Source organism: Geotrypetes seraphini, chromosome 9 (genome assembly GCF_902459505.1).
Source record: "Geotrypetes seraphini chromosome 9, aGeoSer1.1, whole genome shotgun sequence".
Taxonomy (NCBI): Eukaryota; Metazoa; Chordata; class Amphibia; order Gymnophiona; family Dermophiidae; genus Geotrypetes; species Geotrypetes seraphini.
In genome coordinates this window covers 44,129,095-44,151,092 of record NC_047092.1, presented here as the reverse complement: position 1 = coordinate 44,151,092, position 21,998 = coordinate 44,129,095, and the positions used below count along the sequence as shown (strand labels likewise).

The 21,998-nt window shown below is 43.2% G+C and overlaps 1 long non-coding RNA gene across 1 annotated transcript in view; it reads left to right on the top strand.

Annotated features, from left to right (window-relative positions):
* Positions 1 to 4,613: 4,613 nt before the first annotated feature.
* Positions 4,614 to 21,998, top strand: part of LOC117367167 — a 125,876-nt gene continuing 108,491 nt past the window's right edge. Inside the window, exon 1 of the long non-coding RNA XR_004540706.1 lies at positions 4,614 to 4,849. This is a non-coding gene — a long non-coding RNA (uncharacterized LOC117367167). The remainder of the gene's footprint in view (positions 4,850 to 21,998) is intronic.

Genomic DNA, 21,998 nt, shown 5'->3' with positions numbered 1-21,998 from the left:
TTTATTTATTGGGATTTATTAACCGCCTTTAGGAAAAGATTCACCCAAGGTGATGTACAGCAAGTTGCAGTTAATAAAACCTTTTTCCCCCTTAGATAAAAATATTTCCAAATGGCAATGCTCACAAAAATGCAGAATTAAGTCCCTGGAGGCTGACCAAATATTTACATGGGAAATTCAAGAAAAGAGTTCCCTCAATTGCCACATTGGGGAAGACACCTTTGAACAAACTTTTAAGGGCTTCCGCCATGGCCCACTTTGACGACATCATGAAGGCTGACTTGCCTTTCTGGGCCCCTTCTCAAATTATAGTAGCAACATAGCTGTACTCTTCCTTCAGCCTCAGATACTCGTATCCTTCCTCTCCTCTGTCATACAATAATTCTGAGTAACTGATAGACATATGGTGATATTGATCTCCATTATTTCAAAACATTTGAAGAGCAGAGTTTCTAGCTTTCTTCCCCTTATTCCAAAAAGGCTCATTGGTAAATCTGTGGTGGGTCCCCCAATTTATAGTTATTCACCCTCCCACAGAATTACATTCAAAATTTTTTTTGTGTGTGTGTGTTATCTGCAAATATAATCACCTCACTCATCATTCCAATTTCCAGATCATTTATAAATAAGTTAAATAGTACCGGTCCCAGTACAGACCACTGTGGCACTCCACTGTTTACTCTCCTCCACTGAGAAAAATGACCAGTCCCTGCTCTGAAGAGCTTATAATCTGTTTAAATCTTTATTGATTTTCAAACTTTGATAGTGCAATACAATTGGTAAATCATAAATAACATAGTAACATAGTAACATAGTAACATAGAAAAAGCGGCAGAAAAGGGCTATTGCCCACCAAGTCTGCCCATTCCAAGTATCCCCCCCCTGAGTTTACTCCCTTAAAGATCCCACGTGAGTATCCCATTTTTTCTTAAAATCTGTTACGCTACTGGCCTTTATCACCTGGGGTGGGAGTCTGTTCCAATGGTCCACCACTCTCTCGGTGAAGAAGTACTTCCTGGGATCGCCATGAAACTTCCCTCCCCTGATTTTCAGCGGATGCCCTCTGGTGGTTGAGGGTCCCATGAGCCAGAAGATATCATCTTCTGACTCGATGCGTCCCGTGATGTACTTATATTTTCCTTGCTTTCACAGTCCAAACCAATCACACCCCTTTATTTATCGATAGACTGCTGATCCCATACAAATCTTCACGCTCTCTTCGCTCATCACAGTAGCATCTTCTAGCAGTCCCCTCGGTTCGACAAGTATTTTATGATACCATTTGCAAGACTATTTATTCTGTGGTGGCACCTACTTTGTGGAATGCCCTTCCTTTGGGCCTGAGACAGAAGAATAACCCTAGCAAGTTCAAATCATGTTAAAGATGTTTATGAGATTTATAGCTAGGACTCAGACAACGGCCATAGTTCAGATAATTCCCCTCTCCCTTTTGTTTTTCCCATCCCCCCCTCCTATTATTTTTATTTTTTAAAGGTATGTGTTTTATTTATTAAGGGTTTGATTCACTCACACCAGAGGCTCTGAATATGTTTTTGCACAGTTATTTGTCAATCTTAATGAATCTATAAAAAGCATAACATTTGCTGGTCGTTCCCTCTCTTAAATCAATTAACACACGGAGACAATATATTTTTTCAGTTGTTGCTCCACAATTGTGGAACTCCCTTCCAATTTTTATAAAATGTGTCCCACTCATTTCCCTTTTGTAGCATGTGCTATCAGTTATTTGTTGTATTTTATGTTGTCTTTTCCCTATGTTGCTTATATTTTAAAACTTTTAAAATAAATTTTGTTCAATGTGCACCGCTTTGGCAATTAAATAAACTTGAAATGACATTCAACCTGTAAACTTGGTTCACATTAAATCAGTGGTCTCAAACTCAAACCCTTTGCAGGGCCGCATTTTGGATTTGTAAGTATTTGGAGGGCCGCAGAAAAAATAGTTAATGTCCTATTAAAGAAATGACAATTTTGCATGAGGTAAAACTCCTTGTAGTTTATAAATCTTCCCCCCCCTCCCCTGAAGGCCTGCATTTCCCCACTTCTTTGCAGCGTCCTCCAGCTTCCCCCTGGCCTCCCAGTCTTAGTTTCAGCTAATTACCGCAGCCTGCAGAGAGGATCGCCGGTGCTGTAACGTTCTTTGAAGGCTGCCATCGGCCTCCGCAACACGTTCCCTCTGCCACAGACCCGCCCCTCCTCTGACGTCAGGGGCAGGACTGCAGCAGAGGGAACAAGCTGCTGAGGACCACGGCAGCCTGCAAGGATCGCTGCAGAACTGGCAATCCTCTCTGCAGGCCGCAGTAATTATCTGAAGGTAAGAGAGGGAGGCCAGGGGGAAGCCAGAGGACACTGCAAAGAGTGAGCAGCACTAGTAGAGGCCGCGGGCCGCAAAATAGTACCTGGCGGGCCGCATGTGGCCCCTGGGCTGCAAATTTGAGACTACTGCTTTAAATGTACCTGCCTAACATTCAAGATCCTACATGGCATTCTTCCTTCCCTAATTCCACTATCTTGGAATTCTTCGAGACCTGACATTACCAGATCCGCCCAAAAACTTAAACTATCTTTCCCCTCTTTAAAAGGCAGGAAAATTAGGGAAATCTCTTTTCTTCAAAATCACTGAGCTTTGGAGTAACCTTCCTGCCCTGCTGCGGAATCTGGGCTCCTTCCGATTATTCCGAAAGCATCTGAAAACTTGGCTTTTCGCAAAAACGTAAAGCTCACTACCCTCTTTATAACCACTAATTCTTATTATGTTTTTCCCTCATTAATTAAAGTACCTGTAAACCGTGCCATGCTCTATCTTTATGGAGAGGATGCGGTATATAAACTTAAGGTTTAATTTAGTTTAATGACAAGTTTATTCAGATCACTTAAAGTAAGAAAAAAAAATATTTAAAATATCTTCAGGAAAGCAAATGATAAATGTATGATTCTCAGTCACTTATAGGGCTCATTTTACTAAGGTGCGCTAGCGTTTTTAGCGTGCACTTTAGATTAGCGCGTCCAAACCACACGCTAAATGAAAATTACAATGCAATCTCTATGGAGGCGTTAGCGTTTAGTGCGCGCGGCATTGTAACGGATGCTAAGCGCGCGCTAAAACCGCTAGTGCACCTTAGTAAAAGGAGCCCATAAACTTTCCAAACATGTTGGTTGGAAAAGAGTAGTGGAAATATTCTTTGTCAATTAGATGAAAAACAATTGGAGAAGAGATTGCAGACTGTTCCCTGGAGTCTCCTGTTGTATAGTCAGTCCCCATATCCCCAAAGAACCAGTAAAGGCAAATGCTCGTTTTATAAAGCAAACACAGAAGCCCTGGTCCTTCCTGTTTTTTATAATGAGGTCACCTATAAAAAATTAACCAGATCTATCTCAGGTGTTTGTTTTTATTATGTGCTGCAGCTGTTATACAGAGAAAGGAAGAGATTCCTTTTCCTGTTATTTGGTTTGTTACAAGTTCCTGGTGCCTGGGACTTAAAGCAGCACCATGGACAAGGAAAAGCCTACGCAAACAATTTCTTCCTTATATGGGTCATCATTGATGCAGTAAGTCATTACAAGAGGAAATGGAATTCAAGATGTTATGCAAACATTTAAAATTGTTGTCAGGAACAATAACTGGCACAGAGGGATGAATAGGAAAATACTATTCAAACTCATTTCATTGGAAACGTAGTGGTGCAAATGTGATTGTTCTCTATAAATACTATATAAAAAAAACCCAACAAAAACACAAAACCTTCATGAATGGTTACCAAAACATGTTTATTAAAAGTGTGTGAATGTACAGAGTTTGTGGACATCTATCTGGGTGTGCTGAACCTAATGGAGATCACCTCTTCCTGGATACAATCAAGGAGTTTATTCAATATTGGGGGTGCTCAAGTACCCACAGCACCCACAGAGCTGGCTTTGTATAGTATATTACAATAATCAATTTGGCTAATGACTAGAGAGTGAATCAAGATACAAGAGCAGAAATTAAGGAGGGTGCCCCAAGTCTTCTACTCCTTGCCCCCTCCCCAATTTCCCCCACTTATCCAGCATCTTTCCTTTCTTCCCCCTTCCTTCCCTCCCTCCCCTTCAACTCCTGGGTCCACCATATGCCCTCCCATCCAGCATTCCTCTCTTCATTTAAAAATCAGCTGCTCCAGGGAGCCCCCATGGACTGGAATATCTTCCCTTCTTAACATAAGCAAAACAAAAACATCAGCTTTGGAGCACAAACTTGATGAATTTAATGCATGAGAGGAAAAAGGACCTCAGAGACCTTTATTCAGGCAGAATGACTGCTATAAATTGATATTGTAGGTCATGGGCTCAATCATTGGTCCACATCCTAAATGCTTAATATAAATAACCAATATGGTAAAGTGTCTTAACTAATATATTAAATATGGCTATTTTCAAGATAAAATAGCGCCAATCATTAAAGGAACACGTATCTTTAATGCCACAAGGTTTTAACAGCAGCTTTGTTTTTCCGGATGGGGCCTCAGCCTAGCTCTGGAAGGTTTGTCTCCAAACCCATTAATATAAGGTTCAGGCAAAATGCGTTAGAAAGCCTTGCACTTTCCCGGACATCCACAGGGGGAACCCAAGAGATCCTCACAACAGTGCAGGCACACAAAGAGCATGGCATGGCTCACACACTAAAAAGCCAGCAGTGTTTGTTTCACAGTTAAAGAGGACAAGGAGAAGGGATGATTCTCTCTCCACTGCTCAGAAGCCAGCCAATCTGGAACTTATGGAGGTGGATGAAATAGCTCCAAGCCAGGAAGCTGAAGCTTTACCTCAGCAGGAACGCATGGAGATTTTTGAGCAGGTATTTCCAGAATCTGAAGCTATGGGAATAGGTATTGCCTATAAGGCCTACTGCCTTTAAAACTGTGGGGGATTTTTTTTTTTTTTCAAGTTTTCAAGACAAGCTACTGCTCTGAACAGTTTTATTTGTGAATGCTGTTTTGGGTTTTTGAATGGACAATGTGTTGAATTACCAGAGCTTGTGTTACAGCCAGTGACTAAGTTTGAAAGAGTTTTTTTTTTTTTTTTTGCTGCACGGACTCACAGCGCTGCTGAGGCCCAATCCAAGGCCCCAGGCGGGGGCAGGGCACTTCCTTGTGCTTCCTAGGTGCTGTGTCTGATGCACTAAGTTTTGTTTTGGATTGAAAATGTTTTTGCTTTGTGAGATTATATTTTTTTTAATGAAGTAATTCAATGGAACTGAGAATTGTATGGGGAGAAGTTTGTCAAGATCTTGGGTGGGATTCTATAACACTTTATTAAGCAGTGAAAGGCAAGCTTGACAATTCTCCTGCCTCAGCTCAGGATCAGAGCTGCAGGGCTTCTGAACATTTTCTTTTGTAGTTGTATTTTTGAAAATCTGCTAAGGTAGCTGGACTTGTGCTCCATTTTGAGCAGGTCTCATTTGAGGGCCAGAATAAGGCAGAGGCCTAGTTTCTGTAGGCTGTGCTACATTGCTAAGGCACAGTGACTTTTTGTAAATCCTGAACTGCTGAAAACCTGGATTTGTTCTACAAGTTTTGTGTCTGGCCATATTTAACTGTTGTGGAATAAAAATAACCATAATCTTGCAAGGAGTGAAAACACAGCATTGTGTGTGTAGCTGGTTTCAAGATTCTTTTTGATTTTGTTTGATACATTTCCTTTAGGGCTGGTCTCCTTTTTGAGCAGCACGCCCCTTGCAGTAAACCTGTGGTCCACTAGGGGCGCTATCAGCCTAACCAGTGCCCGGTCACAACAATATGTTTCAGTTTGCATAAAAGAACCCTCAGGTCTATCTTAAGTCCCCAAGGGTTGTTGGATTACACATTGTTTTCAATGATTTGTTTTTCTGTCAAATGTAGTTCTTGCAGCAAACAAAAAAACTCCAAGAGGAACAAAATTCTAGCTCCACAGGTTTTCAGAGATTATTCTTGCCTATGGCATTTTTTTTTAAAGAAAAAGCTCGAATAACATAATTCCAGTTGAAAACTGTTTTTAAAGACCATATGCTTATGTTTAGAAAAAAGTAAAAATTACTAGTTGAGTGCCGAGAGCCATTTATTAACCATACATAGCATGTTGACAAATCTTTTGTTGCTTCCTTCCAGAAATACTGCTCTATTCTTCATAAATAATTGCTATATTTATTTTTTTTAAATGAACATACCCATACCTGCATTACTATATTCAAGCCTTCCTGTGTGTGTCGGTGTCACAAAAGCTGTTTTATTCTAGAGAACACTTTTAATTCTCTCAGATACTGTTAATTTTGCTTTTCTATTGTGCTCTGATTTTTGTTATATTTTTATTACTGAAAGCACGTGCAACCTTTTGTAACTCAAAGTTAGTTGGTACAAGGAGGTGCATTTCTAGAAACATAAAAATATAGAAAATGATAGCAGAAAAGGACCACATGGCTGATCTATCTACTATCCCTTCCTCTCCTTCAGAGATCCATGCGTCTATGCAGTCTTCATCTCTACCACTTCAACTAGAAAGGTCATTCCCCACATCCACCACTCTTTCCATGAATAAGTATTTCCATAGATTTCTCTTGAGTCTAACCCCTTTCACCTTCATCCTATGCTTCCTTATTCCAGAGCTTCCTCTCAATTGAAAAAATATTCTTTTCCTGTGCATCTATGCCATGGAGATATCACTCCTCTAGCACCTTTCTTCCAAAATATACATACTGAGATCTTTAAGTCTTTTCCCATATGCTTTATAACTAAGCTCAGTAACCATTATAGTAGCTGCCCTCTGAGCCAACTCCATCCTATTGATCTTTTTGGAGGTGAACTCTCCAGAATTGAAAATAGTACTCAAAATTAAGTCCACCAGAGACTTTTATAAAGGCACTATCACTTCCATTTTCCTTTGATTAGGGCAAGCTGGAGGGTTTTCCTGTGATCAGGGCAAGCTGAGAGTGTTTAGCATAGACTCTGTGCTGGGTAATACTGTATGCTAACTTATTCAATTAAGCTGTAATTAAACTAGCAGATACAAAGGTTTAACCTGATGGGACAACAATGCTTTTGAAGCCATGTACTAGCTAACAATGGAGTCTGTTTTTCTAAACACCCACAAGAAGAAGCAGGAGAAGGGGGATATAGCCCACTGAGCTGCAGCAATGCACACTGGGAGCAGGGGGCTCCAGTCCACTGACTACAGCAGTGTACACTGGAATCTTGAGTCAAATAACACTCTGTTCACATATCCAAATACAGTCAATATGCTACCATGAATGGGGGCGAAGAATAATCTGGAAATGGATTAATGGTGAATACCTTGTGGCTTATTACACTATTTAAGCACCAAAATCAAGACAAAATGTCCTAATTTGACCAAAGAGAAAGTTCTCTTCCACCAGGACAATGCACCAGCTTACACATCAACAATCTTGATGGCAAAATTGCTTGAATTGTGATTTAGATTAATTCTCTATCCACCATACTTTCCGAATTTGGCCCCATGCAACTTCTTTCTGCTTCTGAATTTTAAAAAATGGATGTCGGGGAATAAATTTTCTTCGGATTCTGTGGTCATAGATGCTATAAATAGCTATTTTTACAGTTTAGACAGTTTGTATTTTAGTGAATGCATGAAAGGTCTGGAAAAAAATTGGAACAAATGTATTGAGTTAAAAGGAGACTATGAGGTTCATTTTCAAAAAAGATAGATGTCCAAAAGACTGCATAAACCTGCTTTTGGACATCTTCCTAGACAAAACATCCAAGGGGGCATTCTCAAAGATGACTTTCTGTACGTCTTATCAGGACTTCTAACCCACTGTGCGTCCAAAGTAGAAATGGGTGTATAGGGAGGAGGGGAATGGTGGGATTTGGGCGGGCTTAGCCTTGGATGTCCTGCAGCTATAATAAAACCTTTCCCTGGCTGTCATGGATGGAACTTTAGACATTTTCACCTAGACCTGTTTGAGAAGTGTCTAAGAGCCAAAAGGGTACCCAAACTGACCAGATGACCACTGGAGGGATTAATAACCCACACACACTCCCCCAGTGGTCATTGACCCCTTCCACCTCAAATATTTTTGAATTAAACAGTACATGCCTGGTTCTTCAACAGCAGCACTTGATATGGGAAAGCCTAGAAGAGAGCATCACACAATTGTCTTAAGTAGTCAGGTGGGTGGGCTAGTCAACCATAAAGAGGAGAAGCCAGGCCCATAATCCACTCTAACTACTACATTTATGGTGGACAGTGTGAGCCCACCAAAACTCAATAGTACTACCTACAGCCATAAGGTCTATTAGGGTGGTGGACAGTTGGGTATAGTAGGTTTTAGGGAAGTTTTGTAGGACTCACCATACATTAGAAGGGGGTTATCGTGAGATATACTTCTGTCACTGTTTATGTAAAGTTCACAACAGTGTGGCCCAGTGTTCTGTTGGCATGTCTGTGTGGCCAGTCCATTAGAAGGCTGGCCCCTCCCACATCCAAATGGGCTCCATTTGGATGTTTTCAACTTAAACGGTTTTGTGGTCGAAAATGGGGTATCAAGTTAGACGTCCTGGTGGTCAAGACATCCAACTAGACGATTTTCCAAAATAAAATTTGGACATCCAGCATTTTTGAAAATGGACACTTCTGGAAGTCCAATTTTGGATGTCTAGCGAGAAACTTTCAAAGTCAGACTTGGATACACTTTTGAAAATGCCCCTCGTACTATCAGTTGTTAACTTTGCATGTGCACTTAGGCATATCATTCTACACAAGCCATTGATCTATTATAAGTGGGCACAAGATTGCATTAGTATCCTATAACAGCTCAGGTGCCCTCATATGCCATTATATGAGGGTGGTTTGAAAAGTTTGGTAAAAAAACAAACAAACAAACAAGTTAAACAACAGTCTCCATCGAGAGCTACACACTTAATCCAGTAAGTTTCCAGGTTGTTGTTTTTTTTTGTATCTTACAATAGCTTACAAAAAACGAAATTCACTGGACCGTGTATAACCCTCAATGGAGGCTATGGGCTCCTTTTACAAAGGTGCATCAGGGCCTTAACACGTGGAATAGCGCACACTAAAATGCCGCCCGTGCTAGCCACTACCGCCTCCTCTTGAGCAGGTGGTAGTTTTTCGGGTAGCGTGCGCTAATCTGGTGTGTGCGCTAAAAACGGTAGCGCACCTTTGTAAAAGGAGCCCTATGTTTAACTTGCTGTTTTTTACCAAACTTTTTAAACCACCCTAGTATAATCAGTGCTCAGCATGTCCCATTTTGGTGCTTATATTTTGAAGTCAATTTATTGAAATTCCACCTATGTGTAATGTTTGTGCTTAAAAAAAAAAATTGCATTCGGAAAAAAAGAAAAAAAATGGCAACTATAGTTGCTCATCAGTTTCAATCCTGCCTCATGTGCATACTCTATCCAACTCTTGATCTTGTATTATATATACTGTTACTTATTATTTGTACAATTACTTATTATTTGTACAATTTTTACTGTTTTTATTTAAACAAAGTTGTGATATTTACTTAAGAAACTGAATGGAACGTAGGATTAGAGAATGACACGGTGACAAAATTCATCACCGTCCCCGTCCCCGCGGATAACCGCGGGAAACCATCTTCATGTCATTCTTTAAGGAGAGAGGGAAGAATCAGAGTATGAATGGCCACAACCACTGACCCACAAGCTTTGCTTTGAAGAATGCTGGTGTAGAAGGATTGAGGTTGAAACAGACACTACAGAATGACAGTCTCTGGTATCCAGAGCAGATATTGTGATGTCATAATGCCTCATTCCAAAAGTGCCTAAGAGCCAATCACATCAGTGATGTCACAATGGCTTCATTATCCTTGGCTCACATAAGAATCAGAGTATGAATGGCCACAACCACTGACCCACAAGCTTTGCTTTGAAGAATGCTGGTGTAGAAGGATTGAGGTTGAAACAGACACTACAGAATGACAGTCTCTGGTATCCAGAGCAGATATTGTGATGTCATAATGCCTCATTCCAAAAGTGCCTAAGAGCCAATCACATCAGTGATGTCACAATGGCTTCATTATCCTTGGCTCACATAAGAATCAGAGTATTAATGGCCACAACCACTGACCCGCAAGCTTTGCTTTGAAGAATGCTGGTGTAGAAGGACCGAGGTTGAAACAGACACTACAGAATGACAGTCTCTGGTATCCAGAGCAGATATTGTGATGTCATAATGCCTCATTCCAAAAGTGCCTAAGAGCCAATCACATCAGTGATGTCACAATGGCTTCATTATCCTTGGCTCACATAAGAATCAGAGTATTAATGGCCACAACCACTGACCTGCAAGCTTTGCTTTGAAGAATGCTGGTGTAGAAGGACCGAGGTTGAAATAGACACTGGAAAATGACATGGGATTATTTCCCGCGGTTATCCGTGGGGACGGGAACGGTGATGAATTTTGTCACCGTGTCATTCTCTACGTAGGATGGAATCTTTTTTTAATTAACTGTGTTAACCGTCTTGAATATAAGAGTACCCTCTCTGTTTTTACCTAAATGCCCATATCCACTGTCTGTACCCCTTTGTTATACCTACATTCTTAGATTTAACCTTATGCAGATTGTCTTGACCTTCTTTACTATACTTTTTCACTCTGATTGTACCTTTCTCTGATTGTTCCATCTTTCGCCGATTGTACCATTTTCCCTCATTGCTCCATCTTTCGCCGATTGTACCATCTTTGCTAATTGTACCATTTCCCCTGATTGCTCCAATTTTCTCTGATTGTACCATTTTCTCCGATACCTAGTTTCTCTGATTGTACCAATGTAACATTTCGCTGATTGTCCAGTCCTTCTTCACTGTAAACCGCCTCGAACTACTATGGCTTTGGCGGTATATAAGAAATAAATTATTATTATTACTAGTCTTTAAGCCCGTTACATTAACGGGTGCTAGAATATATGTATGTCTGTCTTTCTTTCTGTCTCACTCCCTGCCCTTGTGTCTTTCTTCTTTTATTTCTGTCTCCCTCCCTCCTATTATTTGTCTTTCTTTCTATTTATCTCTCTTTCTGCCCCCTATGCAGCATTTATCTCCCCTTGTCCACCTTCCTGTACAGTAGCCATATCAGCATTCCCTCCCCCTCCATTTCCTTGTGCATCAGCATTTCCCCCCCTCCCTACTTCCCTGTGCAGCATTTTCCTCCCTCGGGCTAGAATATATGTGTGTGTGTCTGTCTTTATTTCTTTCTCTCTCTGTCTCCTTAGCCACTTTTTCCTGTCCATTCTCCCTTCTTTTTACCTCCCCTGTGTCCACGACCACCCCTTCACTGCTCCCTTTATCCAGCAGCAGCCCTTCCCCCTTTGTTTTACCTCCCCCCTGTCCATCAGTACCTCTTCCTTCTCCCCCTGTCCAACAATAGGCATCCCTTCCTTTTTCCCCCTGTCCATCATCACCTCTTCCTGCTCCCTCTGTCCAGCAATAGGCCTCCCTTTATTTTTTCCCCCTGTCCATCAGCATCTCTTCCTGCTCCCCCTGTCCAGCAGTAGGCCTCCCTTAATTTTTTTCCCCCTGTCCATCAGCACCTCTTCCTGCTCCCCCTGTCCAGCATTAGGCCTCCCTTCATTTTTCCCCCCTGTCCACCACCACCTCTTCATTGCTCCCCTTATCCAGCAGCAGCCCTTCTCCCTTTGTTTTACCTCCCCCCCTGTCCATCAGCACCTCTTCCTGTTCCCCCTGTCCAGCAGTAGGCCTCCCTTCATTTCCCCCCCTGTCCATCAGCAGGTCTCCCTTAATTTCCCCCGCTGTCCATCTGCACCTCTTCCTGCTCCCCCTGTCCAACAATAGGCCTCCCTTCCTTTCCCCCCCCTGTCCATCATCATCTCTTCCTGCTCCCCTTGTGCAGAGTTTTTTAATTACTCGGATAGAGTCCTTGCGGCCCCCCCCCCCCTCCCCTTCCCTTGTAAGTCGGCGATTCAAGAAGCCTGTGCAGCAGTCTTCACACGCTGCTTCGGGTCCTTCTACTGCGCTTATTTGCTCTGCCGCGTCTCTGATGACATCATCAGAGACGCGGCAGAGCAAATCAGGGCAGTAGAAGGGCCTGAAGCAGCGTGTGAAGACTGCTGCACAGGCTTCTTGAATCGCCGGGTAGGTATTCGGGTCAGCGACAAGGGAAGGGGTGTGAGCGGCAAAGAACTCCTCTGGTCTGTTACGGAGGGCGGCCCGGCTCGATTTATTGATTCGTTGGGGGGGGAATGCGCTGTGTTGGGGGGAAGGGTAGGCAGACGCGGGGACCGTCCAGTTCGAGAGAGGAGCCGGGGGTGAGGAAGGCCGCTGCAGCTATGGAATTTTTTTTTTATTTGAAAGCCGCCGCCGGGGCCGCGCATGCGCAATTGTTTTTTCCGCGACAGCTCACGGAACACGTTTTTTTTAGTGCGCATGCGCGGCTTACCATTTTATTATATTAGATTATATATATATATGGAAAACATTCTCATAAACACACATGTATTTCAATGAATTTTTTTTTTTTAATCTGCTGCCAATGTTTTAGCAATTTGCAGTGGAAGGGAGCCACTATCAGCTAAGACTCAAATGAATCAAAATGTAAAAAGGAAATACAATGAAACCTTGGTTTGCGAGCATAATTTGTTCCAGAAACATGCTTGTAATCCAAAACACTCGTATATCAAAGCAAATTTCCCCTTAAGAAATAATGGAAACACAGACGATTCGTTCCGCAACCCAACAACTTTAATACAAAATACTGTACGTACTTGTATTGCAAGACCTTACTCGTTTAGAACAGTCACTACACTCCTGCGGTGTCAGAGAGAGAAGAACCAACGACTCAGTTGTGATGATGTGATGTGTGTATACTGTATGTACTTTTATTGCAAGACCTTGCTTTTTTATCAAGTTAAATTTTAATAAAAAGTTTTGCTTGCCTTGCAAAACACTTGCAAACCTTGGGCTCCTTTTACTAAGCCGCGTTAGCGTTTTTAGCGCACGCTAAACCCACGCCACATGGCTAGAACTAATGCCAACTCAATGCTGGTGTTAAGGTCTAGCGTGGGCGGCAATTTAGCGTGCGCTATTCCGTGTGTTAAAGCCCTAACACGGTTTAGTAAAAGGAGCCCCAAGTTACTTGCAATCCAAGATTTTACTGTACACATTTTTTTAAATTACATTCATAAATATTTTATGTGCAATTAAAATAAAAACTGATATTGAAACACAACTATACAATCCTAAACAAAACCTATATAATAATACTAGTCTTATAGCCCGTTACATTAACAGGTGCTAGAATATATATATGTGTGTCTGTTTTTATTTTTTTTTCTCTCTCCTTAGTCGCTTTCTGTATTTCTGTCTGGCTGAGGAGGATGAATGCACAGGTGGTCTTCTCCTCGATTCTCCCTGTGAGGGGCAAGGGCAGAGCCAGAGATGATCGAATACAGAGGGCAAACGACTGGCTGCGAGAATGGTGCAAGGAGATGAACTTCGGGTTCCTGCACCATGGAGAAGCTTTGCAAGGATTACAGGGACACGACGGCTTACACCTGACCAGAAGAGGGAAGAATGTCCTTGGACACCGTCTAGCCCGCCTACTTCACAGGGCTTTAAACTAGGTAAGTCGGGGGAGGGTACAGACACAAACAACATACCTGGCGAACTAAACTGCAAATACTGTTTTGAGGATGTGGTAAGTAGTCACCGAAAGTCTGGGTCAGGGGCGAATACACACACCTTCGAGTCGGGGGTAGGTTCACATCATAAGTATGGGCCACATTGTAATTCTGGGTCTCTGGGGAGTACACATTGTAGTTCTGGGTCCAGGGGGAACATAAACAACGCAAATTATGCTGAAGGTGTTCAAGTAGCTCAAGCAGGTATATCCCCACTGATACATAACAAAAATACAACATGGAGGGCTATGTACATCAACGCACACAGTTTGGGAAACAAGATCCTGGAGTTGGAAACAGAAATAAGGAATGCCGACCTGGATGTGGTGGCAATATTTGAGACCTGGCTCACAGACTCTCACGGGTGGGACATGGTCATACCGGGTTACAACTTGCTTCGCCGGGACAGAGAAGGCAGATTGGGAGGAGGTGTAGCATTGTATACTAAAAATGACATTAAGGTCACAAGAATCTCAGATGTCCAATACACAGGGGAATCCCTTTGGGTTAATTTGGCTAGAGGGAAGGACAAATGCTTGTATCTTGGCGTAATTTACAGACCCCCAAGACAACAGGATGACTTGGATATGGAAATAATCGGGGATATAGAGAATATCACCTTACGTGGGGACACAGTATTGTTAGGTGACTTCAACATGCCTGATGTGGATTGGGATACACTAACCTCTGATTCCGGCAGAAACAGGAGGCTATTAAACTCTATGAAGGGAGCTAATCTGAAGCAACTGGTGTTGGACCCAACAAGGGATCAGGCAATACTGGACCTATTACTTACCAATGGAGATAGTGTCACAGAGGTCTCGGTAGGCGACACATTGGCCTCCAGCGACCACAACATGGTATGGTTCAATCTTAGGAAAGGTTTCACTAAATCTACCACGCTGACTAAGGTCCTCAAATTCAAGGGCACAAACTTCCAAGACAAATGGGTTCCTTTGTTCACCAGGCACTACAAAGCCAAGCAAAAACCGATAGCGTGGAAGAAATGTGGTCGACTTTGAAAGCCACCATACAAGAAGCGACAAACCGCTATGAAACCGCGAAGAAACAACAAGCCGCAATGGTTCACTGCAGAGATCTCAGACCTCATCAAGGAGAAGAAAAAAGCATTCATCTCTTACAAACAATCGGGGAAACAGGACTCTAGAGCAGACTACCTGACCAAGTCAAAAGCAGTCAAAACAGCAGTCAGGGAGGCTAAATTCCACATGGAGGAGTCTCTGGCAAAGAACATCCAGAAGAGAGATAAATCCTTCTTCAGGTATATCAGTGACAGAAGTAAAAACTCAGGCGGGATTGTACGTCTTAAGAAACCAGACGGAGACTATGTGGAAAAGGATTCCGAAAAAGCCCAACTATTAAATGAATACTTCAGCTCAGTCTTCACCCGAGAAGCGCCGGGGCTTGGCCCTCAGCTACAGACAAGGGCTGACTCAGTTGACCCGTTTAGTAACTTCGAGTTTACGCCCAGCAGTGTCTACGATGAGCTGTCAAAACTCAAGATTAACAAGGCAATGGGGCCTGACAACTTACACCCCAGGGTGCTTAGGGAGTTGAGTGATGTTTTGGCGGAGCCACTGTCAGCGCTCTTCAACCTCTCCCTTAGTACAGGCTGCGTCCCGCTGGACTGGAGGACGGCTAACGTCATTCCACTCCACAAGAAGGGCTCAAAGATGGAGACAGCAAACTACAGACCAGTGAGTCTAACATCAATAGTGAGCAAGCTAATGGAAACTCTAATCAAACACCAATTGGATAAGATCCTGGATGAGGAAAATCTACGGGACCCCCGTCAGCATGGATTACTAAGGGGAGATCATGCCAATCCAACCTGATCAGCTTCTTTGACTGGGTGACGGGGGAAGCTGGATGTTGGGGAGTCCCTGGACATCGTGTACCTGGACTTTAGCAAAGCATTCGATAGCGTACCACACCGCAGGTTGCTGAGCAAGATGGGTTCTATAGGATTAGGTGACACTTTGACGAAATGGGTTAGGAACTGGCTTGGTGGTAGGCTTCAAAGAGTAGTGGTTAACGGCACCCCCTCAGAAATGACGGAGGTGATCAGTGGAGTGCCACAGGGCTCAGTCTTAGGCCCGACCCTATTCAACATCTTTATAAGAGACTTGGCAGAAGGGCTTCGAGGTAAAATAGCATTATTCGCTGATGACGCCAAACTAAGTAATGTAGTGGGCAAATGCACAACGGACGAAGATTCAATACCCGACAACATGACGCACGACCTACTCCTATTGGAGCGCTGGTCTAGGACCTGGCAACTTAGCTTCAATGCCAAAAAATGCAAAGTCATGCACCTAGGCAACCATAATCCATACAAGACTTATACCCTTAATGGTGAGATCCTAACAAGAACGGTAGCAGAACGAGACTTGGGGGTGATCGTCAGTGAGGACATGAAGGCTGCCAGTCAGGTAGAACAGGCCTCATCCAAGGCAAGACAGATCCTAGGTTGCATACGCAGGGGTTTCGTCAGCCGGAAGCCAGAAGTCATTATGCCATTGTATAGATCCATGGTGAGGCCCCACCTGGAATACTGTGTGCAATTCTGGAGGCCACATTATCGCAAAGATGTGCTGAGATTGGAGTCGGTTCAGAGAATGGCCACCCGGATGGTCTCGGGACTCAAAGATCTCCCGTACGAAGAATGGTTAGACAAACTGCAGCTATACTCGCTCGAGGAGCGCAGAGAGAGGGGGGACATGATCGAGACGTTCAAGTATCTCACGGGCCGCATCGAAGCGGAAGAAGATATCTTCTTTTTCAAGGGACCCACGGCAACAAGAGGACATCTGTGGAAAATCAGAGGCGGGAAACTACGAGGTGACACCAGGAAATTCTTTTTCACTGAAAGGGTGGTTGATCGTTGGAATAGTCTTCCACTGCAGGTGATTGAGGCCAGCAGCATGCCTGATTTTAAGGCCAAATGGGATTGACACGTGGGTTCTATTCACTAAGCAAAGGTAGGGGAGGGTCATTAGGGTGGGCAGACTAGATGGGCCGTGGCCCTTATCTGCCGTCTATTTCTATGTTTCTATGTTTTTGTTTTTTTTTCCTTGGCTGTCCACTACCACCCCTTGCCTGCTCCCCCTGTCCATTCTCTCTTCCTTTTACCTCCCCTGTGTCCTCCACCACCCCATCACTGCTCACCTTATCCAGCAGAAGCCCTTCTCCCTTTATTTTACCTCCCCCTGTCCATCATCACCTCCGTCCTGCTCCCCCTGTCCAGCAGTAGGCCTGTCTTCAGTTTTCTGCCCCCCTCCCTGTTCATCAGCACCTCTTCCCCTGTCCATCAACCCCTTTTCTGCCCCTCCATTTCCGTGTGTTGCAGCATTTCCCTCCCACCCCACTTCCCTGTGCAGTATTTCCCCCCCCCCATACCTTCCTCCTGAACTCCATGCCCTACTTATGTTAAAATGCTTTCCGGGTTTGGCTGCTGCGGCCTGCAGCCACCGACCGCCGCCGTGGCCGACATCCGACTCGAGCCGCCGCGGTCGACATCCACCTCGGGGGGGTGAGGAAGAGAGAGAGAGAGCTTCGGGCGGCCAACAGCCGCCGCGGCCGACATCCACCTTGGGCCGCCGACAGCCGCTGCAGCCGACATCTACCTCAGGGGAGGGAGAGAGAGAGAGCTTCGCGCGCATGCGCTCTCCTATCTACGATGCCCTACAGCTCACAGAAAACCGGCGCACGCAGATGGGAGTGCGCATGTGCGGCCTAGCGTTTTATTATATTAGATAACAAGTAATTAGCAAAAGTGAAGTACAAAGTTATTATTGGCAAATCTCCATGGCTTGTACCACAAATATCAGTTTGATATTCCAATCTACAGCAAATATTGGAAAAGCCATAAAATCAGAACAAGTTTTAATTAAACATTGTTCATTTTTCATTGACATTTGTTCTGTCCACAAAAAATGTACAGAACCTTGTCCAGCCTTGCCTTGGCCTATCTAACTCAAAGTCTTCTTCCATAGATCTGCACAAGTTGGAAAGTTTCAAGTTTCAAGTTTAATAAGATTTGTTATCTACGCAGTATCATATATTTCAATGCATAAAAAATAAGAGAAAGGGTGGACAAAATATGACATTACATACAAATCATATAAGTTCTAATACAAACTGATACAAAAAGGGTAAATAGGATGGACTACAGTATTTAATTTAAAAAAATGAAACATTTAGGGAGGAACATATAGGATGGGATCACATAAAATCCATTAGGATCTGAAGATTTTATATTTGGGAGGTTAAGCTGTCTATGTATTGAATGCATCCTTATACAGAAAGCTTTTTAAGGAGCACTTGAATTTTTCTAAGGATGGTTCATTGGTTCAGTGGTACAGTGGTACAGTGGTAAGTTGTTCCATAGCTGAAGAGCTATGACTGAGAAAATGGTAGATCTCCTGGTCCCTATTATTTTTAGAGAAGGAATAGTTAGTAAATTTTGTTGTATTGATCTGAGAGCCCTAAATTGAGAGTACGGTATCAAAAATTGATCCAAAAATATCGGCGCGTGTGATTGTTGAATTTTAAAGGTAAGCAATATGATTTTAAAAGTTATTCTATGTGTAATTGGTAGCCAATGTGTAGCTTGTAAAAGTGGTGTAACGTGGTCATATTTTTTTGATCTTGTAATAATTTTTATTGCTGTATTTTGTATTATCTGTAACCTTCTTATTTCTTTATTGGTTATGCCATGGTATAAAATATTGCAATAATCTAACCTTGCTGGAAGGTTGGAAGAGTTGGGAACTGAAGCCTCTTCTGACATGAGGACTCCATCATGCATTACCTTTCTGTTTCTCAGGGACATATTCCTTTATTGAAAGGGTTCTGATCTCACAATGACCTACAGCAGTGGTCTTTGTTGCAAGGCCCGTGAGCCAATGGAGGCCTGCGGAAACCTACTGGGTGGTTCGCACTCCTTTCTGGAGTCCCCTCCCTCTCCTTCTCCCAGCGAGATCTGGTGATTGCTCACTATTCTTGTTCCCGGCTGCACTGCTCTAACTCTTCGGGCGACCAGCAGTATGAGTGAAGTAAACATATTGCCTTCGGCAACCTGGAAGCTTTTCTTCTGCTACTGTTTCCTGTCCCTGCATAGGCGAGAAGCACTAGCAGAGAGAAAGCTTCTGGGTCACTGAAGGCAGCATGTTTACGTCTCTCATGCTGTCAGCGGCCCGAAGAATTCCAGCAGTGCTGCTGGGAAGAATGGTGAGCAAGTACTGGATTCTGAAGGGAGGGGGGAATAGCATGGGGAGGGTTAGAAAGATGCTGGACCACAGGGATGGGGAGGAAAAGGAAGGAAAAATACCAGACCTCCAGGGGAAGAAAAGGAAGAGAAGGGGCATATAGAGATGCCAGACCAGGGGAAGGGGGGGGGAAGGAAGAAGAGAGATGTCAGACCATTGGATGAGGAAGTGAGGGAGAAGAGAGATGTCAGACCAGGGAAAGGAAGGAGGAGGGAAGGATTCCAGACTAAGGCAGGGGGACGGGAAGGAAAGACAGAGAGATGCCAGACCACATGGGGGGAGAAGGAAGGAGGGGAGAGAGATGTCAGACTGTTGGAAGGAGAGGATAAAGATCATAGACCATAGGAGGGGAAGGGGGAAATGGGGAAGATAGATGTTGGACCATAGGAGAGGGAAGAGATGAATGTCGTGAAGCACCCTTGGTGTCATGGCTCTAAGTAGGAAGATATTTGTTGGCTCTCCGTCAGCCCTTTTGGACCCAAAATGGCCTTCTCTTAAAAATGAATGAAGACCACTGACCTACAATATGTGATAGAAGATTCTGGTTATTATAATTTGTTTTTGTAGATATATATAGGAACGTAGTTTGTATTTAAAATCTCAAAAGGATGATTGTGCTAGTCTGTAACAGCAAAAACGACACGGGGACTGGTTGTATCTTATATATTTAATGGTTGACTCATTTAAGCATGTTAACCTTCATTATCATTTATGTATATTAATGCATGCAACTTAATGATTCAGCCCCATTATAAATAAGGGGGTTAAAGCAATTAAGGCATGTGGTCACCTACATTAATTATAGCGAAAGGATACCACAGTTAAGTGAATCAGCTCCTAATTGATTTATTGAGGCATAAGCTTTTGAGATCAGACTTCATGCATATGATTCTCATACTAAAAAGATGATGCCTCCTTAAGTTGGTTGGTTCATGAAATGCCAAAAATCCCTTTTCATTTTAGATTACATTGAAACATGTTTGCAAACATTAAGGCGGCATTATAGAAAGATGAAAATAGTGAATGAATAACTACAATTTTTTTTTATCCTATCCCAAATCTACATCAGAGTATTTTATTTCAAGCAGATATATCATCTAACAGTGATGGACCTGGGAGAAGAAAATCAATATTTTGTTCTGCCTTTTATAAAAAAAAAAAAAAAAGAAGAAAAATAACTAGGCGAAAGCTGCAAAGCATTTGTGGTCAAAACAATTTATTTTTATTAATTTGAATTTAGCGCATACCTTTTCAATAGTACTTAAGATAAGTTACATTTAGGGGCAAATTATATAAACAGTGGCCTGATTTTAACCAGATAATCAGGACATACATTTTTAGAAAAAAACCTGACGCAGGCGGCCTACACTGTAGGCATTTTCATAGGTCTAGGGAGATGTGTATAAGTACCTAAGCTTGCCCAAAGTTAGGCGTGGACATGGTTTCGACCGGAAGTGGCCTTAGGCAAATTTAAGAGGTCTTAGGCTGGCCTACATTTCAAATAGATGTGCCCATTGAGCTGACTGTGGCATGGAAATCTCCCTGCCACAATCAGCTGAGTGGCAATGGCAGGGAGCAGGAGTCGGCCGGCAGGGAGCAGGAGTCGGCCTGCAGGAGGGATGCCCACTCCCTCCAGCCGCCACCCCTGAACACCCCGACAATGTCCGAGGCAAGAGAGATGCCCAATTCCTCCAGTTGTCACCCCAACCCCCCAACACTGTCCACAGCAGGAGGAATGCCCAATTCCTCCTGCCGCCACCCCCAAACACCCTCTTGAAGTCTCCCGGCAGGAGGTATACCCAATTCCTCCTGATGGAACCTCTAAAACAACTCCCCCAACCATAATAGGCAGGAGGGATGCCCACTCCCTTCTGTCATAACCCCCCTTCGAACCCATGACCCCCCAATCTATAACCCCCCTGGCAACCCCCAAACTTCCATACCTTTTGCAGTGCGGTAGGCTGGAGGAATGCCTACTCCCTGCGGCTGCCAGACCTGCCTCTTCACAATGGTTGGCCTTCCCCTTCCTTGTGCATCCTGGGATATACCAGAAAGGGGCCTAAGATACTGATTGGCCCAGACACCTAAGGACCCTCCCATAGGAGAGGTCTTGGGCACCTGGGCCAACCGGAGTCTTAGCCTCCTTCCCAATGCATTCTAAGACTCTGGTTGGCCCAGGTGCCCAAGGCCCCTCCGAGGACACCTACCGCTGCCTTAAATCAGGACGCCGTTTATAGAATTTGCCCCTGAGTCTTTTGCCCCACTCCTTTTCTCTCTATAATGATCCTCCTCTTCCTCTTCCTCTCTTTCCTCCCTTTCCTGCTTTTCCCAAACCTGGCTCATTGTCCCCCTTTCTAGCCTGACATCACTACTTGATTTCAATCTGTAAAAAGTAAGTGCCAGTTACAGCGCACAAATTTGAAAAGGGGACATAGCCGGGGGCAGATCAGGATAGATCAAAAGTGTTCCTAAAAGTTAAGTGTATTATTATAGAATACGCCCAATGTGTACATGGCTTAGGTACAGGCATTTAAGCCCGGTTTTAGCTGGCCTAAATGCCTATGCCTAGGTTATATGTCATGTACCGGCACTAAGCGTGATTCTATAAATGATACATACATCTTGCAGAATCGTGCTTAGTGCCACACTATTCAATGCTGATTTTATTGGCGTCATATACAGAATTTGGCCCTATATGCTCAAATGCTTTGTTGATATTTCAGTGGGCATTTTCTCATAAGTATATAAATGTCTGTAATCTGAAGTTTAGTAATACAGTATGATATTAAAAATGAAAGCAAATTCCTATTATAATTTCTGCTGAAATAAAAAATGTTTAAAATATGCTTTAGTGTAACCAACTTATTTGAATTTTTAAAAATACAGTAGGATGCTTATTGATGTACTAATAACATTTCTCAATGCAATGTTATACTTTTGATACATAGGATCAATGTTGTTTCTGTAGCTTGTGAATTTTGACTAGATGAGCTGATCATTTCCTTTCTGACTGAGATATCAACAGT